The following is a 15,661-nucleotide window of genomic DNA, read 5'->3' as shown; positions in this document are numbered from 1 at the left end:
ATGAGTGTTTGTCCAAATATTTTGTTGGAATCTTTTACTAGTTGGGCATATGTAGGTTTTACGAAATGCATTGAATAGACGAATAAATAGGACTTATCATCGAAGCGTTCTATTCAAATGACTATATTGGCAATAATCTAAAATTTGATTGAGTGTATGGAATACAATATATAGACTAGTTTGAGAACTTAATCGGAAGTATCGATAAGGCTAAGTTGTCTTGATTTTGAGTGTCGACTTCTCAAGAACCGATCCTACCAGTTATCTGTATAGAACGCATTCTCCATAGGCGAACTGTACCTCTGGACCGAGCGGCCGTTTTCGCCTCGTACATAGCCGTAAATGGCGGAAAAACTTGTTGAGAAGAGGGGTAATCTGCTATTTGAACTGTTGTTCCCTTCAGTGGCTACGTTAGGTGACTTGCATTCTAATCGAAAAATCGGCCCTCTTCCTCCTCAATTTACAAGACTCTGAATCCAGCTCCTTATGAACGCTTAACAGAGCCTTTCCGCTCCGTCGACGACGACCAGGTAACTTCCTGTATATGGTTCTTTTTCACTTGGCTAATCCGCAAGTTGGATAGACACACCGCAGGGATTTGAAATTGCCACAACTGCCTGTAGGCAACGGTCTTCGACAACAGGTTTCGACGCCATTAGAAGCCAAAACGGTGACCCGTAAGTACGCAAGGAAGCCATACCCGTGAGGGTAATACTAAACGTCTCTATAGGATGCAGTTCAACTGGCTGTTACGGTTGTAGTTTGAATCACGAAAGGCCTTCAAGGGGCTTATTCCGTTCTGCTACCCCTGAGCCCCGTGTACCAGGTCGGTTCTCGTTATCAGCAGGCCCACCCGCCTCAAAGGCGCACCCGTTGTTGTAGGCGATTGGATTAGTTGAACTCAATGAGACTCCGAGATCTCTGACTCAAATGTTCGGCCTATACTTGTAGCCTGTTGAAACGTTTGGTCTGAAGAGGTATTCAAGAATCTGACTACTACTATATATAACCACATAACAGCATGAATAAGAGGCAAAATCGGTATATAAACTGATCAAATGACCAAATGTGAATTTACGGTTACTAACTAGTCGTCGCACATGCTGCAAGAGCAACGTCGCAAGTGGGGACGCTGCTGACTTACTCTCTAAACACGACATTCACCAACACTTTCTGTACATCTATTCTTGCCGTCCTGGAAACGGCCAAATTGATCAATTGCAATAGGTGCAATTCGTAGTGCATCTGCTCAAGTTATAAAATTAACGCAGAAAAGCGGGTTGAGCATCTTCAAACTGCACATACGTAGTATTACATTCTGTTTACTTTCTTCTTTATTAGGCACCTGGCATGCAGATAGTATAAAATAGAACAGGAATGTTTAGAATATGTTAAGTAAACATCATACATGGCACAGAGCTTCACGTTATTCGAGGCAGGTGTGTCTGGACATGAGCCTAGGTGGTATCGCCCACAGGGGCCTCCGCATCGAATACAAACTCAACTTTCGTTCAGCTTATGGTACGATTCATTAGTACATAGAAGATGGTGGAAGTTATGCACTGCGTAGGAGACTACCACATGTCATTTCTTTCTATGCAGTTCTTTCCATGTTTCGTCCACCATAGCACCAATGGTAAAGAATTTCAGGTCGACCCCAGCCATCCGTTTCCTTTGTTGCTGGATAAATTCTAGGTAGGCGCATGTTTTCGGTAAACCAAACTGGCGTTGTAGATCCTCAACAAATAGCGGCGGCTAGTAAATATACATAGCGGTTATGGCAGGATGTATGCAAACCCAGTGCTCCCTTGAGAAAAGCAGGCTTTACCCAGTCCAGCCTACACAACTTAGCTGTGCTGGGGTTATCCCAGATGAGGTTGATGCCATATGAGTCCACTGATGCGAGCTTGATATTGAAGAAGCATATTGCCGTGTTCAGGCAAAGAAACGACGAGTTTTCTATGGCTACGCTCGCTACTAATGTTTTTCTGACGCGTCCTATTACATGCTCGGTTTAGCAAATTCCGAAACAAAGTAAAGTCAGCCTGAGATAAAAAGAAAATGCTTCACGTATTCCAGAGACAAGAAGTACAATTGAAGAGTGTCGTTTGCTGCTAGTGGTCCTACGTTTCGGAACTTCATGGCTATGGTCATGTCCGACTTGATTTACAGGCAGGCATTTGTTACCTACTGTTGAAGGCAGGCGGTGTGTGAACTGCAAGGCAATTGTAAAGCAACTGGTTTCGTAAGTTGTAAGGTCATTGGCATATGGTAGAATAGTAATTCTCACAGGCTCGCCCTTTCCCATTATATTGCTTGGGAGATCACTTAGGAAGCCTGAAAAAAGTAAGGGCCTGAGGTCGCCGTTCTGGGCCACTTTTGTCATTTGTTGTAAGGTGTCTCGTACCGCCACGCCATCTTGTGTCGTAATGAGATTTCCCTGAAAAATCGAAGCGATGAGGTGGGTGAGTTTGTATGGAACTCCAAACTCGACAAGGTCGAACAAAAGCCGGGCCTTTGATGCTTTACCGAATGCCACTTCGAAATCAACGGATGCAGCATCGATGGACTAGCCTACGCTCTTGTACTCATGAAGAATCTTATTTTAGCAAGCAGTCGTTATTAACTTCTTTCTACAGCAGTCGCGTTGTCCACCCGGGATCATGCCTGCAGCCTTTAGGGAAGCACAGAGATGCGTGAAAGGTTTGTCTGAGAATACTTTGTAACACCAGCATTTTTTTGTGATTTCTTTCGACGAGCTCGGCTCTCAAAGATCGCCTTTGCCTTCTGAGATAACGGTAATGAGTTGCTTGCCAGTCATGCTGCATTCCTTCGTCATGTAGACAGGCGTTGTCAAAGGCAGTCTAGCACGAAGCTTACGCCACCGCCTCCTTGAGATGTTCGGGTCTGATTTGACCTGGACCGGCCACCGTCTTTAGCGTGAAACGCTGGAGCACTATTGTCGTCTCATGAACTGTGTCGTCGGCGGTCGTCGCAGCCCTCAGCCGGCTTGTTTGCTTGTCCTATGATGCACTTACCGTAGTGGTGCTTTGGGCATGGTGTTCTTAATTCCACTATATCACGCTGGACATCACGTAACATATTCAAGATATTGTAACAGTCACCACAGGAAGTGAATCAAAAAGGTCATCTCTGACGATTCCAACATCGCATGTCGCTTAAAATGGAGGTTGTTCTGTTCAAAGTTCCAATGATTCAGAGAACAAACATGTTGCACACTTTTCATGATCGAGGCGTACCGTCTACTGAACGGAGTCTAAAGGCAATTCGGGTCATAAAATTCGCAACTTTTATTCGCTTCTGAGCTCAGTCCATAATGAAGACTTCCGCGATCGAGGGACATCGTTTCGTGCAGCACAAAACAGGTCGAAGATTGTGCTCACTATAATCAAACATCACGTCAGAACCATTAGACCTGACTGTGACAAAAAAGGAACAGACACAAGTGTTTCCAAACAAAGGAAAAATCGTGATCAATCCTACGCGTCACCTGTCATTACGTCCAATAATTAGTTGGGCTGAACGTTGCTATTTACCAGTTCCTTCTTCGATATTCGTCGCGTTAGTAGATATAGTGGTTTATCTGTTGTACGATATTTTACGATACAAATATTCAGAGAACGATGCGGTCCATAATAATTTTACCCGTCTCGCACAATTCTAAATAGATATTTCTTTCTCGTATTCAAATAGATAAAATTTTAAAGTTTCTACAACAAATTCAGTTGAAATTCAATCCGTTCCAGGCTTCGGATCAAGCATTAATTTAAAGATAACTACTCCCACAATGTAACTTCAAAACCCATCTCATCGTCAAAACCAACTGACAAGGCTATTCATTATCTTAACTATAATTAGCCATACCAAGGTATTTAGCTGTCCTTTTTGTTCCGTAATGGAATAGTAGGACACGGTCTGCCAGTCCTGCCCTGTAAATTTAAGCTAACAGATATCAGTTTTCTGAAGAAAATTTGATGATTTCTTCCCAACTTACAAGATTAATCCTACCAGTTGGTACTCTGTCCTACTATTTGCATACGAAACGACCGACTACCTTTATTCTTTGTGGCAGGACATACCGAACTCTTCTGTGTGCTGGTGTGGAACGTTTGATCTTGGTGCCATTCTCTGTGTTGCCATAAAACGCTATTATTTAAGCGGTTTCAATGCCTTTAGTCCTAATATCTTATCTTCTACTGCTTGTCCTGAAATTCTCATAAACAACAGATCTATACTGTTTTGAGATCGTTTTCTTTTGCATGCAACGCGGTCCTTCGTTCAACATAAAATATTCGCCAGAAAGCAGTAGTCGTGTGTGTAGCCTAATCATGTGAATGTGGCTTAGTCATGTGTGCAATGTATTGTCACTCTGAATTTCAGTCGAAGTCAAAGAGCGTTCAATCTTATACTGATTGCCACCCACTTAATATCCACAGATACATTTTGGTACGTCCTCTTTGACGAGGCTAAAGTGTCGGAGGTCGCTCACGACAATGAAGTCAGTAGCCATTGAAGTAACGGGACGCACGTTGACCCGACGCACTTCCTTCTCTTCATTTCAAATTCGATTCATCTGTAGTCGGGTGCAAAACGATGGTGCTGCGGGGCCTCACGATTATCATTATCAATATACGAAAGGGTCTCAACACTAAGCGATATTCAAAAAATGAGCTTCATCAAAAATCGCTTAGGCCCCATTTTCCCTGTCTTCGTTTAGAAGACTCAGCAGCTCTCCATTTTTTTCTCTATTATCTCGATGTCCCCACTGAACAGGTTCCACCATAACCGTTAGAACAATACCTCCCACAAGATATCCAACCCCAGCGTTCCCATTCTTGCTGGTGTTGTCTAAGTACAGCCGAATCGTGAGGCCGAACAGGAAACATAAAGCCGAGCATCTGGTGAAGGTCCCTTTCCTCGTGTGTCCTCGTTGAAGGAAGCAAAGTCTTCAATTTGTCCAGACTGATTTTTTTGGCCATTGTTACGAACCGCTTGGAAACTCAGGCGCTCTGTAGGGCAGCGGTAGCCATCCGGTAGGCCGATGACCGAGGCCTTTACCATCTAGTCCTTCTGTCCTCTTTGCCGCTTACACTTTGCACCCTGGCTTGACCGTTGGCAGCAAGCATGGTTGAACGAGGAATGAAACTAAACGAAGAGCGGAACGGAACGGTTCAGGCCAGAAGGGGGTCGAGTTACCGCGTGCTGTATTCGAGCACGTGTCATCCGCAGCCTGGTCGCCGCCGCCGGCGCCACACGATCGACAGGCCGCAGCACTTGCACTGACCCCCTCATTTCGACAACCTCGCATTTGACCGCCGTACAGCTACTAGTGCTGTTACTATTATAGTTGCTGCTAGTACTAGGACCAATGTCCGGCGGATTTGCTATCGCCATTCTACTCGTATGCATGTCTGCGTACGTCTGCAGCAAAACGCAGCTGCCACAACAGCTGCAACAGCAGCAGCAACAGTCACGTTTGCAGTTGAATAGCGCAGGGCAAGGCCCTTATCCAAATCAAAGCGGCGTCCAACTGCCGTTTTCTCATCGTAGGAGCGAGCTGTAGTATGGAGCAGCTCTTGCATCTTCATGGCGCTCGTCGTCTGGCATTTGGGATAGAGTGGCGGCGGCTTCGCTGGTGCAGTGACACGAATTTCGCTTTTTGCCCCTGTTTTTCTGTCGCTTTTATTTTTCCGTTCTCGCTATTGTGGTGGCATTCAGCATCGTGCTACTTCGCCTGTCTGAATCGCTCGTTCTTCCCACTCTCCGTTCCCCGTTGAACTGCGGCGGCGACAGCAGTACGAGCCACGGCAACGGACGCGGTAAGCAACATCGTTTCGATGGCACAGACTGCTCTAGAACCCGCAAGGTTTCCACTAAAGCGCATTCAATCCGCACTCCGAAGCCGTGCTACGCCCCGCTCCGGTATCGAAAAGGAAAGCGGACCCAGCATCAGTACGTGGTAAGGAAAAACAAGCAAATTGAACTCAAACGATGGCAGTGGGAAATCGCCTAGTGGTAGGACGTCCACAGGGTTAGAAAAGATTTGAATCGGAGCGATTTGGTGACCGGGCCAAACGCAGTTTTTTCAACATTCCGTCCCTCTCGTCTTTTCCTCCCTCTCCTTCCCGCTAGCGAATTCAGAATCACCCCCTTCCTCCCTCATCTATAATACAGGCGGCTGACCTTAACTTCACAGGCCCCTACCAAAATAACTCCTACACATACTCGTTCTAACCCTTCACAGAACTGGGATTAAATCTCAGCTTCCATCTCACCCCCGGTCAGCTTCGTGGTATTCCATTCCTCTCTGGCTTCAACAGCCGAATATTCAGCGGCTTGATGTCGCAGCATGCTGTTTTCCTAGGGCCTATGTGTGTATAATATACAGCTCATCTCTAGCCCTTTTTGCTTGTGACTGGTTTCCGTACCTCGAATGCAATTGGGTCTCGGCAACCTGCCGGCGGGTCCTATGTTTTTATTTCAAAACCCTTTCCCCACCTTTCACCCTGTCCAGTCACCGAAATGAGGCAATATATAGCAGTAATATTTGTGCATGCTCCGTCTGAAATGCATGATGGTCTTGTCAGGATCGGCGCCCTGTAGAGCAACCCGGTTTGGACATTTTGGTGAAGTTTGTTCATGCATGTAGTGCTCCAATCTCTGGCTGGTATCGTGACCCTCAGAGCTGCAGTAAAAGATTACGTGCATTTCTGAGCACATAATAACAAACTTTTCAAACAGTACAAGAACGTGTTCCTTAGTGATTAATAAACTAGTTCAGTACGAAATGTAAAAATTAACGCGTATCCTTATTTACCAGTAACAACTGAAATTCATAACAAAAAGTTACCATACTTTTTTCATAAGTTATTAACTAAGGACAGCACCACGCATTTGACGTAGGGGGTAGGAGCAAAAAGAAGCTTTTAGTTAGTTAAGAACTAAATCTACAGGATACAAAAAATAGTTTGTTATAAATGATATGGGCTAATAGTTTAACAAGCTTGTAGCTAACTGTCAATTTCCTCTAGCTAAAACTCTGTTCGTTGCTTACTGTAAACTTGCTTATATTCAACAATAGGCTTACTTTCGCTTTCCAAATACGCCTATTTATAAATACGGGGTCCTGATGAAATACTAATGGCGTTCTTAATCTTAGCGTAAGACAGATGATAGGCAACACAACGCTGTAGTGCATAAACACAGATCCCAATGAGGTCCAATTGTGAAGAAGTTTCATTTGAAATTTTGACTCTTTGTAAGTACAGTGATTTCATGAAAACTTCTGAAAGGGTATCCATTAGTAAAGGACTTAAACAAGGGATATTTGTTGTGATATCATATCTCTCCTCCGGTAAAACTGACAGTGATTGTAACACATAACCAAACCATAATTTGTCCGTAAGGCCACTGAGAACTAGTCATTTTTTTATTGAAACGTATTTTGGTGTTGTACAGGTATTATATGTATTGCTGTACAACAAAAACCTTCATTTTAGGAAGGAATAGTCCGCAGGAAGCACAAATGAAAAAAAAAGACAAATAGTCTTTCAAATTGACGAATTAAACGTAGCTTATCAAACATACAGGCTGCAAGCTGTGGGAACACACCCACTTTAAAATTTAACTTATTCAGAATACACGGAAAGTTCTGCTGATTGAGTCTCCCGTATTCACAGTTAATCACTTTGCAGGACCAGCCTAGATAAACTGATTAACACAAGGAAAAACTTCACCGATTTACATGAACGTGTTAATTCTCATAGTGCACTTGGTCGATAATACATTGAACATATGCGAGTTAGGACAATAATAAATGGTAGAGATTAGTCTATACTTAAACTCTCCCGTACATGGCTTCTTATTCCCCCTGATATTTTATGTTTCTATTGTCCTAGGTTGCTTTAGGTTGTCCACCCGGATTGGCTCTGCGTATCAAATTTGCATTGGGTTTTAACATAGTGATGGATAGCATTCCTTCGAAGATTCCTACTTTGTTCTCGATTAAACAGTCAGCACTATCCACAGTCTATCATTTTTTTTTCATTATTCAAACATGTGAATCCGTCGACGTTCTTTATTTGTATATTACTGACGTCGCCTAACATGCAAGAGTACACAATTAATCTATCCATAATTTAATCATGAGGACGTAAATACCTTAAAAGCCAAGTTCATCTTACTTGATACAACAAATGTAATGGCTCGTATAGCGCGCACTAATTAAACTACTTCTTATTATCACGTAAGGGTCGTGAGCGTAATATTTGTAAGTAACCGTTGGACAAATCTGATTAACCCTATTCGCGTCTAAAATCAGAGAGTAATGCAATCCACCAATGGTCTGATGGGTCTGAGGAGATAGCGCCGTCTAGTCCCACTACTTCCTGAATGACTTGTCTATAATCAAGCTACCGCTGACTATAACTAGTAAGCAGTAGCTTAATCATCCAATGAAGCGGCACAAAAACAAACGGAAGAAAACTATCATGACTTATATTGACACAAAGCATATTGCATTCGAACTCTACCTCAATGCTGACATTTTATTAATGCTTTCTTTAATAGCTCTGCTATGCAGACAAGAACATAACTTTTTTTGCGCACCCTTACCACTTAACTTTTGAGGAAGTTGATAAATAAGGGTTCTTGAAAACTAGCGTCTAAATCGAAATGAAATTCCTTAACTTCATTGGTTTTTCGAGGGCAGAATTGTGATTTGTAGATGGAAAATTCAAAAAACACGGTGCGATTTTTTTGCCGAAATTAAGAATATCAAAAACAAATAACACTTCCATGATATGCGTACGCCATTCGGCATTTCTCGGTGCATTGACTCAAACCGAACGTAAGTGACGTACGAGAACTTCCTATAGTCGTTTCGAACCTTACCATACTCATCATTTGTCCACTTTTGGACGTTCACGCCAGACAAGCAAAAAATACACATCTTGATTTTTTTTTCTTTGTTATTCACCCTCGCTTTTGAAGAAGACTCCATCGCGTATTTTTATTGTTTCACGTGGAAAGCAGCACCTGGAAATCGTTGCTTTCAATGAGATTGGGAACCTACATATCGCTAAACTGTAGATACTATCTTCCAAGCACTATTATTATTACTTTCAAATTACAATTACTTCGTGTAACTGTAGCTAATGGCAGTCTGTGATAATTACTGTTTAGAGCCAATTAGGAAACAACGGGAACAGGGGATCTGAAATTCAAGACATTAGTTAAGCTGTCAAAGCTATTAAAGAGTTAAACTATTAACGATTAAAGTAAAACGCATCGATGCCTGCATGTTTCATAAGAGCTTTCAAAGATTTTTTATTAGAAGCTCACTTGTCAAGACAGAAGTTTGGATCACTTACTCGCATCTTTTGCGCCCATTTCATCCCATACTGGATTTTTAGTGACGTAAGGAATAGACGGTTTTTCCATCCTACCGATACGTAAAAATGAAAAGCCAATTATTTGCCTGTGAAACATTTATATGCTGTTTCAATATATAGGTTTACAAATGTGTGCAGTCTGCTTAAAAATTATTGGAAAATAAACCTAGCCTTTGCTAATTCATCCTAAAAAACGGTTCATCTGATACCCCCAATAAACTTTGACAAATTAACCGCATTTTGTATGCTTATCAACTAGAAAGATATTTTACTCAGATATAGCTCACTCTGAAACGAATCTTATACTTAGCAATGTACTTGTGTGTATTACTGAATAAAAAGAATACATGCTGGCAATACTTACGAAAGGTTAATACGAATAATTATGAGAAGAATAAATCTCGATATCATTATAGCACAAATGGACAGTTTCAACACAATAAGAACAAATTAGCTAATCCGTATCTTTGTCCTAGTCAACTAATGGATGGAATGTCTAAATTCGAATCGGAGTTATACAGGTTCAGGTTCCATTGAAGAGTAAAGGTCCCCTGTAGTAAACAACTTGCAGTATAATAATTCCTATCATAATGAAAGAAAAAACATTATTGAAAAATCTGCGCGTCCTCGACAGGACTCGAACCTGCAATCTTCTGATTCGAAGTCAGACGCCTTATCCATTAGGCCACGAGGACACATGTATCTACACTGAAAAATCCTATACAGTAAATGGTCCTTAATGCTATAACTAGTACCCGTATCATAAGTCACTCGGCACGGAGTTTAGAATAAAATGCTGTAAAAACTTATGCAAATAGAACTGCTAAGGAAGTTCTATTTGTGCCGCGGAGCCTCGATAGAGGGCGCCACTGGTGTGTGTGTTGATATAACAAGCTGACTCTTCATAAAATTTAAATCCTTCATCTAGTCTTTGTTACTAAAAGGTATATATATATATATATATATACCTTTTAGTATATATATATATATATATATAAAGACGAATATCATAAGTATACCGTCAATACTTCCCTAATTTTTCGTTTCCCTCCTCGCGAATCCTTGGTTCGTCAATTGTAGTGGTCCTAACGAATTGTTGATTTGAAAGGTTTGTACGGACTTCGCAGCTCTTCGAATTAGACCATTTTAAATTTGGGTATGCAATTGATAGTATAACTTAAAATTATCATTATGCTTCCAGGGGTAGCAAAGCGCGCTGCTTATTTATTACAGCCGATCACAATTTTTGGTCGCGAATTCATTTTACTTTTTTATTGCTTTTAACTTGCTCTTTTTTAATGGAAATTGCATCTTTCTTTTTGATATTAATACCTGCTTACATGGCTTCTGAATAATCTATTTTATTTCTCAACCGTTGTATTTACTTACTATATATTATCAATTGGTGATTGTCATATATTATTACAGAGATTTTCGCAACGAACTAATAGTTCTGAGATATAAAAAAAAGTGAACGTTGCCTGTTAATCGATGTGCAGAACTGAATTGCTATGATGGGTGACACTAACCGATTTATTAAAGGTCTACGCAAAGGTCAGAGTTACATCCGCCAGGTAAACCCATCCAGTAAGTACTTATTTTGAGCATAGGAACAACACACCGGTATTCATTCTTAGGCAGTCTCGTTTTTTGGCTGGACGGCCTTAACCAACATGAACACATCCAGTGTTCGTGTCATGCGATAAGACACGATGGGTTATTTGATTAAAAGTACCAAATGCCACCTATCATGGAGCAAATCTGATAAAATGCCTCTGGTCTTCTGACTGAATCACACTGCCTCAGCTCGGTAGTGATTCTCCAGTGAGAAAACGATGCTACCTTACCCTTCGTCCGCGTTGATTGTCTGCGTAAAGATGACAAAGCGATCATACATTAAGTTTAATACACTTCACTCCACAACACCCCACACAACAGTACAGGATCAGCAAAGCGGACGCGGTCAAATGTAGGCAGAAGATACGGGCCCCCTGTTCACGATATCACACTACGTGTGTGTGCGACGGACCTACCAACCCATCTGCAAGCATAAAATGACGCCGAATTGAGAAAGTGATACAGTAATATAAGGCGTGTGTGTGAGCATGCGTACGTGCGTGTACCCGTTCCCCCCGCTGTATCTCAACTCGTGTTCTTTCTCACGTAACATACTGTGGGGATACTACCAAAGGACAACGACGACTTTAGATCGAGCGTCGCTAGACACCCACGCGGGCCGGATATTGTAAGTTGAATGGCCTTTTAAGTACCTGAAGAAAAATGACGCTTGCATATAGCGGTCGGTAGGATCAACCCTTCTCACTTTAGGCCACACTGGCCCTAAAGGCTGGAAGAGGGCTGTGAGAACCCGTTACGAACGATAGCCCCCACCGGTAAAATTCGCAGGACACTGCTGGAACCCTCGCCGAGTGATGGTAGGTGATACTGTAATGTCTAAAAGAGGATAGTTGTAGCGCCAATAATAGTAGCAGCGGGGAGACCAGAATGTGAAATAACGGATTTGTATCAGACTGCTCCTCTGCTGCGCTGAAAGCTGCTGCCGTACGCTGCATTATGGAACATTGTACAGGCTTAGGCAGGTATGAAACTTACACTTTGTCTACAGGCAAGGGATAACGAACACCATCTAGACCCAATGATCTCGATAACAGCGCGAGGACATCGCACGCTGCAGGACGGTCTGTGCCGATGCCACTGTCGCGGTGAATGCGCGAGCGGCTAGAAGAGGATGATAGGTGAATACCTTGACTACGAGGATTGTAGCCGAATCACGCTTTCGACACACAAGCAGCATAAACTCTGCTGCGCTTAAAATACAATTAACGATAACATTTTCAACTAATTGCTAAACTATTTATTTGACAGTTAGGCTGTACCGTAAATAGAAACAGAGATAGTATTATAATATCATTCAAATACTGTATCGTTTATTTAAATGTGAACCAAGTTTTTTAAACAACAAAATAAACGTTTTTTTCACTGTCGTGATCTCTTTCTTTGTCCTGGATGTGATGTGTATGCAGTCTGTTGTGGGTATTGTTAGAAGGCTGACTGATTCAAAAAGTGCTTCAGTGGATAACTAGGAGGAAGACATTTTAAAAGTAGGGTCGAATCATTGACGAAATTGGTCAGCACTACATTTACCGTGCGTAAATTTTTTTATTATTTTTTAAATTTAAAATACTATTACTCTAACACGGCAACACAAGCGGATCTTATTTCTATGCAAGTTACAGATACTACCTTAATTTTATAGCAATAATTTTATTTGTATCATTGCTTTGATTACTGATAGCGCGACAGTGTTGACTGCTAGAAATTATTATTATTATTATTATTACTGCCTTCCCATGTTGGCATACATATCGCATCTACGCGAACGTTATTGATATTGAACCTACCAAAATATCTTGTAATCTATTCTCACGGTGCTCAGAACAACCAGATTTACCGGTAGAGATAGATTTAGTAGAGAAACTATTACATAGTTTTATCAAGATGATCCCCAAACGATTTAGAAAGCTTCAGGAATTAATATTATGAAATATATGATGAAGAAGGGAAGGTTCTAAATACTTTGAAGCGGTGTGCACTATCCTGAAGGCTCAAAACGTTTCGCCGCTCTCCCGATAGCGTTATAAATGAGGGAAACGTTTAAGTGGCGCTTTTTTTTTTTACTTCAGTGGTAACATCGGCATCATGGACGAGCAGCAGACTATACCCTTAATTTTATCAGTAAGTAAGTAGCTTTTTTAATAATTTCCTAGAGCAACTCATTCAGTAGAATGGTTTACATTAGTATCAGAAAGTCTCAAGTCAGTGCTTTTGGTTGGCTTGCTTCGGACATGTCGTAATCGCATCGAGAAAAGCATCTCTTAATTCATGCCGTCATATATACTCAATCAGTACCCCGATAAAGCACTTGCAATAGTCTATAATACGAATTATTTTTTCAATATACCCGATTATGAACTATATACACTTGTTCCTACGGACATGACATCGACATTCCTGCATATTGTAATTGTAACGTATTCATTATATTAGTACAGTTCCTTTTTGTGAGCTAACAGGGATATCGTTCACGTTACAAAATTAGCCTTTGATTCACTACTTGACCTGAAATGAAAGGCCCGTTCACTTTATTTGCTGCTGTTACCTATGCCCGAATCTCCCTCCGGAACATCGTTCAGTGCCTATCTCGGCTCCCTTGCGGCCTACCCAATCTCGTCTGCTTAAATGGGAATTCGGTAGTCGCGCTCAGCTGCCATCGCAACGAGCGAACTAGTCGTGGCGAATACTAGGCTGGCCCTTCCTTTTAAATCGAACAGCTGCTAGGTAGAACCTGTCGACAAATATCCGAGCCAGTTTACCTGAGTTTTCGAATAGTCACTGCACCAGCAAACGCTCTAGCCACCTGCGAAAGGGCATGAAACTACCTCTATTACGCCGAACGGGACAGCGAAGTTGAACAGGTTACACCGGGATTTGGGAGGTGGGTTGGGATAAGCCGATAAGGGGCGACGAGCCGAAATTGGTGGCGGCGAGCTAGAGCTGGTAAGCAAGGCGACCAGTGGCGAACAGACAGTAAAAATCCCGAATTGAGTCTCCGCGAGGGATTGGCTAGAGTCTGCTGAATCGGGTCAGACTCAGGCCACCACCTTGAGGAGAACGTCCGCGCGCATTCGCCCTAGGAGAAAGAAGATGTAGCAGCAGCTGCAGAGGAAAACGAAGACGAGGCAACAGACGTGCTTCCTTTCACGTGGAGAATAAATCTCCGTTTAAATAATGATACTGATCAATTATACACAATAGCTGCTTTTATAGACAGCGTGCAAGCGAGCAGCGAGAGGGGGAAGGGAAACAGAAAGTGACAAAGAAAGGGAGAGAGAGAGAGAGAGAGACAGCTGGGAAACCACCTGACGCATTGTTGATCTCATTCTCACAGTTCTCTTTCAACCTCTCTGGTTGTGTACTAGCACTTCGCGACGGTATCACGGTAGTGACTTGATCAGGAAGCTGATCTTCCTGTTGTAACCTGCTGCCGCCGTTGCTACCCCGACCGCTCTCCAAGAACTTGTCTCTAACCGCCCCTCCTCTCACCTGTTAGTGGGGCCTGCTAGGAGGATCACTCGGGATATTGGGGGTCTGGTATTTAAAGCGCACAAACTACAGCGCGCTTGAGCTACTGCTGTTGCCGCTGGCGAAAAGGACGGCTAGAGCCAATGAGAGCTGCTAGAGCTGATGTTGAAGATACACCACAGAAACATCTCTCCCTTGCGCTCACGCTTTCGTCATGAATGGGAGTGCAGGGAGCACGGGAGAAGCGAATGGATCGAAGCCTGCCCTTAACTGGCAATGGAGATCGATGGCCGTACGAAGGACCGCTCGAGTCGTCGTGTGACCACGTCGACCGACCGAAGCAAAAGTACCTGGCGCCAGCTTCTCCCGTACTATCTTTCTTTCCAGTTAACTGACGAAGACACCAGGGACTTCAAGTAGTAGCCGCTGGCAAACCTCGGCCGTCTACCCCATTTTCTACAGCTGCAGTCTCGTTGCAGGTGCTTTGTCAAATGGCAATGAAGTTAGTGGCCGTATCGATAGCGATGCGGGGCATTAAAGACCGAAAATCTGCAGAAACCGCCTTCAAATCTGTCTGTCTATAGAACGATATATCTTCTTTGTCCTAAAGGATCATAATAATTCCCACTGACTGATAATGTATGAATGTCTTACGTAGATCAAATAACAATTGATAACCCTGCGTATGGGACCAACTACTTAGCTTCTTAACTTAATAACAAAAATATCCTTTCACACTCCATTTATTACAACACGCCTAGTTCTCTGGGTGGCAAAGGCTGCGGATTGGTGATGGGCTGAATTAAATATCGCCCAATGGAATCTGACATTAGCCCACCGTTGGATTTACTAGGATTAATCTACAAGTTAATCAACGTATATTACATAAGAAAAATGTATTTATTTGTGTATAGACGCTCTGCAGCATGTAAATCAATCTTAAGATTTATCCTCACGTCACATGCATTCGTTAATTTTTGTTTTTCGCGAATCACTAAAATTATTTTTTTGAACTTCCCATAGTCCTCTGAATAATTCACAATTATGTCCCAAAGCGTTTATTATTATCACCATACCCTCAGCGAAAATAAGGAGCAGCGCTAACTAAATTTTAGTTCATAACTGACTATAGCGCATATGAGCAG

At 42.4% G+C, this 15,661-nt stretch overlaps 1 non-coding gene across 1 annotated transcript; it reads right to left on the bottom strand.

Moving 5' to 3' along the window:
- Window positions 1-10,035: 10,035 nt before the first annotated feature.
- TRNAR-UCG (transfer RNA arginine (anticodon UCG)) lies at window positions 10,036-10,108 on the bottom strand. The gene has a single exon. It is a non-coding gene; the product is annotated as a tRNA-Arg (tRNA).
- Between the last annotated feature and the right edge of the window lie 5,553 nt (window positions 10,109-15,661).

Source organism: Varroa jacobsoni, unplaced genomic scaffold (assembly GCF_002532875.2).
Source record: "Varroa jacobsoni isolate VJ856 unplaced genomic scaffold, vjacob_1.0 scaffold_290, whole genome shotgun sequence".
Taxonomy (NCBI): Eukaryota; Metazoa; Arthropoda; class Arachnida; order Mesostigmata; family Varroidae; genus Varroa; species Varroa jacobsoni.
Note: the sequence above shows the minus strand (reverse complement) of the source record. Positions and strands in the feature narration are given on the sequence as shown.